The sequence below is a fragment of the Oncorhynchus kisutch genome, linkage group LG6, assembly GCF_002021735.2.
Source record: "Oncorhynchus kisutch isolate 150728-3 linkage group LG6, Okis_V2, whole genome shotgun sequence".
Lineage (NCBI taxonomy): Eukaryota > Metazoa > Chordata > Actinopteri > Salmoniformes > Salmonidae > Oncorhynchus > Oncorhynchus kisutch.
Genome location: NC_034179.2, coordinates 31093209 through 31101534, shown reverse-complemented (window position 1 = coordinate 31101534; position 8326 = coordinate 31093209).

The following is an 8326-nucleotide window of genomic DNA, read 5'->3' as shown; positions in this document are numbered from 1 at the left end:
AAAAGGTTCAGTGTCAATATCCTTGCAAGGGTAGGGTGCTGGAGTACTGAAAACAGAGGAGCCAATAATATATTTATTACTTGTTAAAATAAATCTTTCTGAGCAATTGTTTTAGTATAAAATAACAGTCAAGCGTACAATGCAGCTCAGTATTTGTATTATATATTGTATACAGTCTATTTTGCTCATGTTTATCAAGGGTGCAAATAATTGTGGACCCCTCTGTACAGTATATGCCATGCATTACCACAACAGGTATTTTTTTCTAACACATGGTGTTAGAACATATGGTAACATATGGTGGGTAGTGACTAGGAGCGTATTCCTCCACATACGGAACGCCGCAGGACAGGATTAAGTCCACCAACACCACAAGAGAACATGTCTGAGAACATGACTGACTACAAAAAAACACTGTATCAATCTCATACTGACAGTCTTCAGTCAAAGAATATCAAGTGTATTTCATCTTTCCTCTCCCAGTTAAGTTATTGGATGCTTTGGTTGAATGATTTAAAAAATATGTTTTGTAATTGAGTATTGTGAGAACAGGGGGGTGCATTGAACTATGGCCCTCTGTCTGGGGCAGGTAGAGCTGTGGGAAACAGTGACATTTCAGCTCAGTATCAATCAAGTATCAATCAAGCTAAATCAACATAACCGGGACCCCAGGATGATAAATGCTGCCTTATTTCCATGATACCTATGTCTACACCCGGAGCCGTCATGCCCCCTCAGATTTGATCTGTTAAAAAATACATGCTAAATATTTCTCTATAATACTACTAGCCACCTAGCAATTGTATGAAGTTGGCTTTAGCTAGCCCAGATAGGTTTGCAATCTCCCAAACTCATAACTAGCTACCAATAAACCATGTCACGCTATTAATCAAGTTAGAGTAGCTAGCTAGTCTAACTGTCTTAGCTAGCATGCGTTTTTAAAGAAAGTGTCCAGCCAGTGATCCCAGATGATTGGTGTTTATTTTGACAATAAGACACAAGGAAGCATATTAGATGTGCAGGACAACAGTATGTTGATGGCTGTAGATTCTTGATTTGTCACTTGCATGTCAATATCAGACTGGGTATTTTGTAATCAAATCAAATCAAATCAAATTTATTTATATAGCCCTTCGTACATCAGCTGATATCTCAAAGTGCTGTACAGAAACCCAGCCTAAAACCCCAAACAGCAAGCAATGCAGGTGTAGAAGCACGGTGGCTAGGAAAAACTCCCTAGAAAGGCCAATACCTAGGAAGAAACCTAGAGAGGAACCAGGCTATGTGGGGTGGCCAGTCCTCTTCTGGCTGTGCCGGGTGGAGATTATAACAGAACATGGCCAAGATGTTCAAATGTTCATAAATGACCAGCATGGTCGAATAATACTAAGGCAGAACAGTTGAAACTGGAGCAGCAGCACAGTCAGGTGGAAGTTGAAACTGGAGCAGCAGCATGGCCAGGTGGACTGGGGACAGCAAGGTAATCAAACATAACCATGACCAAAATACAATACAATACACATGTAAGTACCTGACGATAAGACACAAGGAAGCACATTAGATGTGCAGTATAACTGTGTTGGTGTTTGTAGATTTGTGTTTCATCTGTTAGCATGGAAATAACTGAATTAGCAGGTAGCTAATGTGACCATTAAAATTATAGCATTCTAGCTAACTCATTCTTACTATCACGCTGGTATAAAGGATTTGGAGAAAGGCGCATGAATACATAATAGGGGTTTTTAATACACCCAAAACAAACACGTACACAAACCACTGGGACGTACCCAAACGAAAGAGTGAGGGTAAACATCGTAGAATGACACAGGACGAGACCCGTAAAGCACAAAAATACACTGCACAGAAGCTGAAACAACGCATAGGTAGTCACACAACCAACGGACATGGGAACAATAACCAACAAGGACAATGGAGAACAGAAGGCACATATATAACATACTAATCAGAGGAAAAGGGAACCAGGTGTGCGTAATCGGGGTTGATGATAACGAATCCAGTTCAGTGAAGCCTAGAAGGCTGGTGACGTCGACCTCCAGAACTGATGGACAAAATGAGCAGCGGTACCGGAGAGATCCGTGACACTTACAGCAATAACAAAAGCACATCTCAGGATGCCCCCAATATCTAACAAGTACCGTACACATATTTATACACATCAGGACATGTACATAGAGAACTCATACACATTGTAAATATGAAAATAGAATAGAGTATTTCAGGACGTGACATCCCACTTGCACGTCAATATCAGACTGGGAAGAACTGAAGTTCGCAATCTCCCCCCATCTGTAAGCATGACCTATGGCATACGCCACACCCTTATTTTACCCACGTGACCTACCACTATAAAAAGCACTGTTGCATGACATACTGTCTGTTACTTCACTCAAACCCCACGGAGGTGGAGGAACGACATGAAAGCGTGGCGACCAGTTACTCTACTCAGAGAACCATGGTTACACCTGTTATCCAACGTTCTCTATCGTTTTCATAACGGGTCACCAAACAACCTACAGGAGAGGCTGTACCAGAGAGGTAATTTGGACAACAGAGTAGGATAACTCACCATTTAACTTAGTCCAGATGAGTCCCTGGGACTTCCTTGCATCCACCACAGGATGCAACAGATTACAATTACCCAACAGGGCAACACAGAATCTCAACTGTGGTACACAACCATATACACAAGTGAACTGAAAGCTAGAACTTACAACATGAGGCTTCAATTGGGTGCAACACCACCAAGAGTGTAAGGCCTCTGTATAGAACATCCATCTCACTGATGGTTGATAAGTAAGTATGTACAAGGTCCACGGGCGTGCCTTGTCCAGAACCACAGGGCCCACTGACTTGTTGACATAAAATTTAGTCTGTAGCCCAACTTGCAACAGAACAGATAGAGTCCAGGGAGGCCCTTCATAACATGGCCCATGAAGTGTCCATACCCCTGGTGGAGTGTGCTACTACGCTGCCTGGAGTTGGTCTACCTACTGCAGCATATGATTTTGACACTGCAGTGGTAATACAATGTTCCAGTCTCGGCTTCGAGACATCACACCCTTGGTGTTTATTTAAACATATATATATTTAACCTTTATTAAACTAGTCAAGTCAGTTAAGAACAAATTCTTAATTTACAATGACTGCCTACCCCAGCCAAACCCTCCCCTAACCCGGACAACGCTGGGCCAATTGTGCGCCGCACTATGGTATTCTCCCCGTAACACACAAAAAGCTGTTCAGTTTGACAAACAGCTCTTGTTTCAGCAAGATATGCACTCAATGTCCTAATTGGGCAAAGTGTATGCAACTTACGACACTCTTGTGAGAAGGCGGAAGAAATGTCACTATAATTAAGGGCTGGTTAGCACGTGATGATGAAAGCCCCTTTGGTAAGAATGCTGGATTTGGCCGAAGCACTCCCTTACATCCATCTTCTGCTAAAGTGAGGCATGAAGGATGGGTAGAAAGTACATCTACACTGAACAAAAATATAAACGCAACATATAAAGTGTTGGTCTCATGTTTCATGAGCTGGAATAAAAGATCACCAAAATGCTCCATAAACACAAAAATCTTATTTCTCTCAAATGTGCACAAATTTGTTTACATCCCTATTAGTGAGCATTTCTCCTTAGCCAAGATAATCCATCCACCTGACAGGTGTGACATATCAAGAAGCTAATTAAACAGCATGATCATTACACAGGTGCACCTTGAAATGGGGACAATATAAGGCCACTCTAAAATGTGTAATTTTGTCACAGAACACAATGCCACAGATGTCTCAAGTTTTGAGGGAGTGTGCAATTGGCATGCTGACTGCAGGAATGTCCACCAGAGTTGTTGCCAGAGAATTGAATGTTCTCTACGATAAGCCACCTCCAACGTTGTTTTAGAGATTCTTCACCTGTGGGATCGTCTAACACCATCCAACCGGACAGATTATTGAATTATTATTGAAATTATAGTATTTATATCTGTTATAACGCCCTTTTGTGGGGAACAACTCATTCTGATTGGCTGGGCCTGGCTCTCCAGTGGGTGGGCCTATGCCTCCCCTGGCTACGCCCCTGCCCAGTCATGTGAAATCCATAGATTAGGGCCTACTGAATGTATTTCTATACACTGTAACTCAGTATAATTGTTGAAATTGTTGCATGTTGCGTTTATATTTTTGTTCAGCATAATTCTCCAACAGGCTTTGCTGAAACAATAACCAATAGAAAGGGAGTCTTGACTAAGAGCTCACATAGCTCAAGTGAAGACGGGCTCAAAAGGTGGGCTCATAAGTGATTGTAGGACAACATCTAACTCCCATTAGGGTACTGTAGGAGCCTTGGGGGGCCGCAGCCTGCGGGCACTTTTCATGAATTGCAATACTAGAGGTTGTGTCCCTGGTGATGCATCCGCAATCTGGTCATGACCCATAGAGAGAGACATGGCTGCCATATACACTTTCAATATTGATGGGGACTTCCTGCAGCCAAAAGCTCTTGGAGCAATGTCAAAATGACAGAAATTGGGCAGGAAGATGGCGATTCTGCATGGTCGACACATCGCTTCCTAAACACATTCCACTTCGCACAGAGGATGTCAATTACCAAGGAGGGCAACCCTGCAGCTACAATGAGGTCACATTCAAGGGCTACACCCACAACTTCAGTATTCTGGGTTTGGGGTGCAAAAGCTTGTTGGGAGGTTGTCAGCTGTACAAGGTCTGAAAGCCTGTGATGTTGTGGCCAATGTGAAGCAACTACACACTCTTGAGACTGACCTACCTTGGAGACCTGAGGGAGCAAGGGAATTGGTGGAAATGTATACAGCACCCCCCTTGGCCATCTGTGTGATAGGGCATTGACCCCGAGTGGGCCTGCTGGACCTTATAGAGAACCACATAGGACAATGGGTTGAGCCTTGCGATGCAAACAGATTAGCGATGGACCTTCTGAATCACGCCCAGATCATCTCCACTACTGTAGGATGTATCTTCCAGTCTAAAGGAAGAGGGCCTCCCCTCTGAAGAGAAGGTCTGCTGCCTGATTCTCCAGCCCCGCAGGTCTATTGCTCTGAGGGACATACGGTGTCTGTTTGCCCAAAGAAGTTAGTCCCTTGCTACCTAATGCAGTGCCAATGACCTCAGTCTACCCTGGCAGTTGATGTGTGCAACCACGGCTGTGTTGTCTGTCCATATCAGTACATGCTGTCCTCTCAGTACTAGGAGAAAGTGTCGGAGTGCAAGGTGAACTGCTGTCCATAGTGATGACCATACACAATGGAACCCTGACTGGTTCAAGACTGTTCCCTATCCCTGTGGGGAGGAGTCTGTGGTCAAAATCACCTGGTTGTGAAATGCGCCTAGGAGAACTCCAATGGGAAAGTGCTTGGTGCCACCTTTGTATTGCTCTCCAGCAACTCATTGAAATTGTTAACACTTTTTGTTTGTCCCTTCTGGGACATAGATTGTGTCTGTTGTACCAGCACTCTATTGGCCACATATGGAGAAAGCCCAATTGGTACAACATGGACTGCAGCACCTAGGAGGCCTAGAAGCCACTGACTCTCTAGCACTGTCACCCGTTTTCTCAGTATGAATGTTGAAAGACAATTTGTGGGACGGGAGTAATGGGAGCTTGGACCATAAATGGCATCATAGTTTGTGTAGAGACGTTCCTGCAGCTGCTTCTGATAGAAGAGCAGAATCACTGCTGAATTGCTAAGCCAAGCAGCTGTCTAGCATAGGAAGCGATCAGAAGGCCTGCATCCTTTTTTAGGCAGCTCTTGGTCTGAACTGTGACAGAGAGAAGCAGGCAGAGCAGCAGGCAGAACAAGCGAAGCAAATTATTTGTCCATACGGGGGAATGGCCAAAACCATTCCCATCTCCACCATGAACTGTAGCTAAGTGAGTGCATATGCTTGGCATGGCAGGAGTTTAAAGTTACAAGTTTTAATGTCACATGCACAAGTAGAATGAAATGCTTTTCTTGCCAACTCTAAACAAAACAATGCAATAATCAATAACAATGTAATACTAGAAAAAAACAAGAAATAAGAAGAAATATGAATAACATACCATATTTATAATGTGCAGGGAAAAAAAGAAACGTCCCCTCACTGTCAACTGCATTTATTTTCAGCAAACTTAACATGTAAATATTAAACGTGTAAATATTTGTATGAACATAACAAGATTCAACAACAAACATAAACTGAACAAGTTCCACAGACATGTGACTAACAGAAATTGAATCATGTGTCCCTGAACAAAGAGTGGGTCAAAATCAAAAGTAACAGTGAGTATCTGGTGTGGCCACCAGCTGCAATAAGTACTGCAGTGCATCTTCTCCTCATGGACTGCACCAGATTTGCCCGTTCTTGCTGTGAGATGTTACCCCACTCTTCCACCAAGGCACCTGCGACTTCCCGGACCTTTCTGGGGGGAATGGCTCTACCCCTCACCCTCCGATCCAACAGGTCCCAGACGTGCTCAATGGGATTGAGATCCAGGCTCTTTGCTGGCCATGGCAGAACACTGACATTCCTGTCTTGCAAGAAATCACCCACAGAACGAGCAGTATGGCTGGTGGCATTGTCATGCTGGAGGGTCATGTCAGGATGAGCCTGCAGGAAGGGTACCACATGAGGGAGGAGGATGTCTTCCCTGTAATGCACAGCGTTGAGATTGCCTGCAATGACAACAAGCTCAGTCCGATGATGTTGTGACACACTGCCCCAGACCATGACGGACCCTCCACCTCCAAATCGATCCCACTCCAGAGTACAGGCCTCAGTGTAACGCTCATTCCTTCGTCAATAAGCGCGAATCCGACAATCACCCCTGCTGAGACAAAACCGTGACTCGTCAGTGAAGAGCACTTTTTGCCAGTCCTGTCTGGTCCAGCGACGGTGGGTTTGTGCCCATATGCGATGTTGTTGCCGGTGAAGTCTGGTGAGGACCTGCCTTGCAACAGGCCTACAAGCCCTCAGTCCAGCCTCTCTCAGCCTATTGCGGAAAGTCTGAGCACTGATGAAGGGATTGTGCGTTCCTGGTGTATCTCGGGCAGTTGTTGTTGACATCCGGTACCTGTCCCACAGGTGTGATGTTCGGATGTACCAATCCTGTTCAGGTGTTGTTACACGTGGTCTGCCACTGCGAGGACAATCAGCTGTCCGTCCTGTCTTCCTGTAGCACTGTCTTAGGCTTCTCATAGTATGGACATTGCAATTTATTGCCCTGGCCACATCTGCAGTCCTCATGCCTTCTTGCAGCATGCCTAAGGCACGTTCACGCAGATGAGCAGGGACCCTGGGCATCTTTCTTGGGTGTTTTTCAGGGTCAGTAGAAAGGCCTCTTTAGTGTCCTAAGTTTTCATAACTGTGACCTTAATTGCCTACCGTCTGTAAGCTGTTAGTGTCTTAACGATCATTCCACAGGTGCATGTTCATTAATTGTTTATGGTTCATTGAACAAGCATGGGAAACAGTGTTTATACCCTTTACAATGAAGATCGGTGAAGTTATTTGGATTTTTACGAATTGTCTTTGAAAGACAGGGTCCTGAAAAAGGGATGTTTCTTTCGTTGCTGAGTTTATGTATACGGTTAAGGTGACTAGGCATCAGGATATAAGATCAACAGAGTAGCAGCAGCTTGTATGTGAGTGTGTGTGCGTGTGTGTAGAGTCGGTATAAAAGTAGGTGCATGTCATGTGTGAGTGAGCAGATGATGGAGTGAGTGTGTGAGTGTGTAGGGCCCTGTGAGTGTGCATAGAGACAAAAATAAAAAGGTCAATGAGGATACAAGGTTGACTCAGATAGTCCATACAGCTATTTTGTTATCTATATATCAGTCTTATTGCTTGGGGATAGAAGCTGCTCAAGAGCCTTTTGGTGCCAGAATTGATGCACTGGCAGGGGCATATGGGGGGGGGGGGGTTGTAGGATTCTAAGGGCCTATGACTGACAGGGGCCCTATAAAATTATTATAACATTAGGTTAAAAAAATCGATATTAAATTATTAGCCTATAATCATTAATATAATGTTATATTTACAATGTACAAATAAAACTAACGATTTCTTTTCTTGTTTTTTAAAATAAAGTAAACATCCAGGGAGCCTCTGTATTGCCACCCTCTATTTATATGAAATGGTTCGGTCCTGCCCCCAAACCAGGCGTGAAAAGTTGTAAAAGTTCAAGTTTGTGAGGGTTTTAGGTGCCAATACTAATTTCGTCAGCCTTCTGAGGCTCTTTACCACACTGTATGTGTGGGTGGACCATTTCAGATTGTCAGGGATGTGTACACC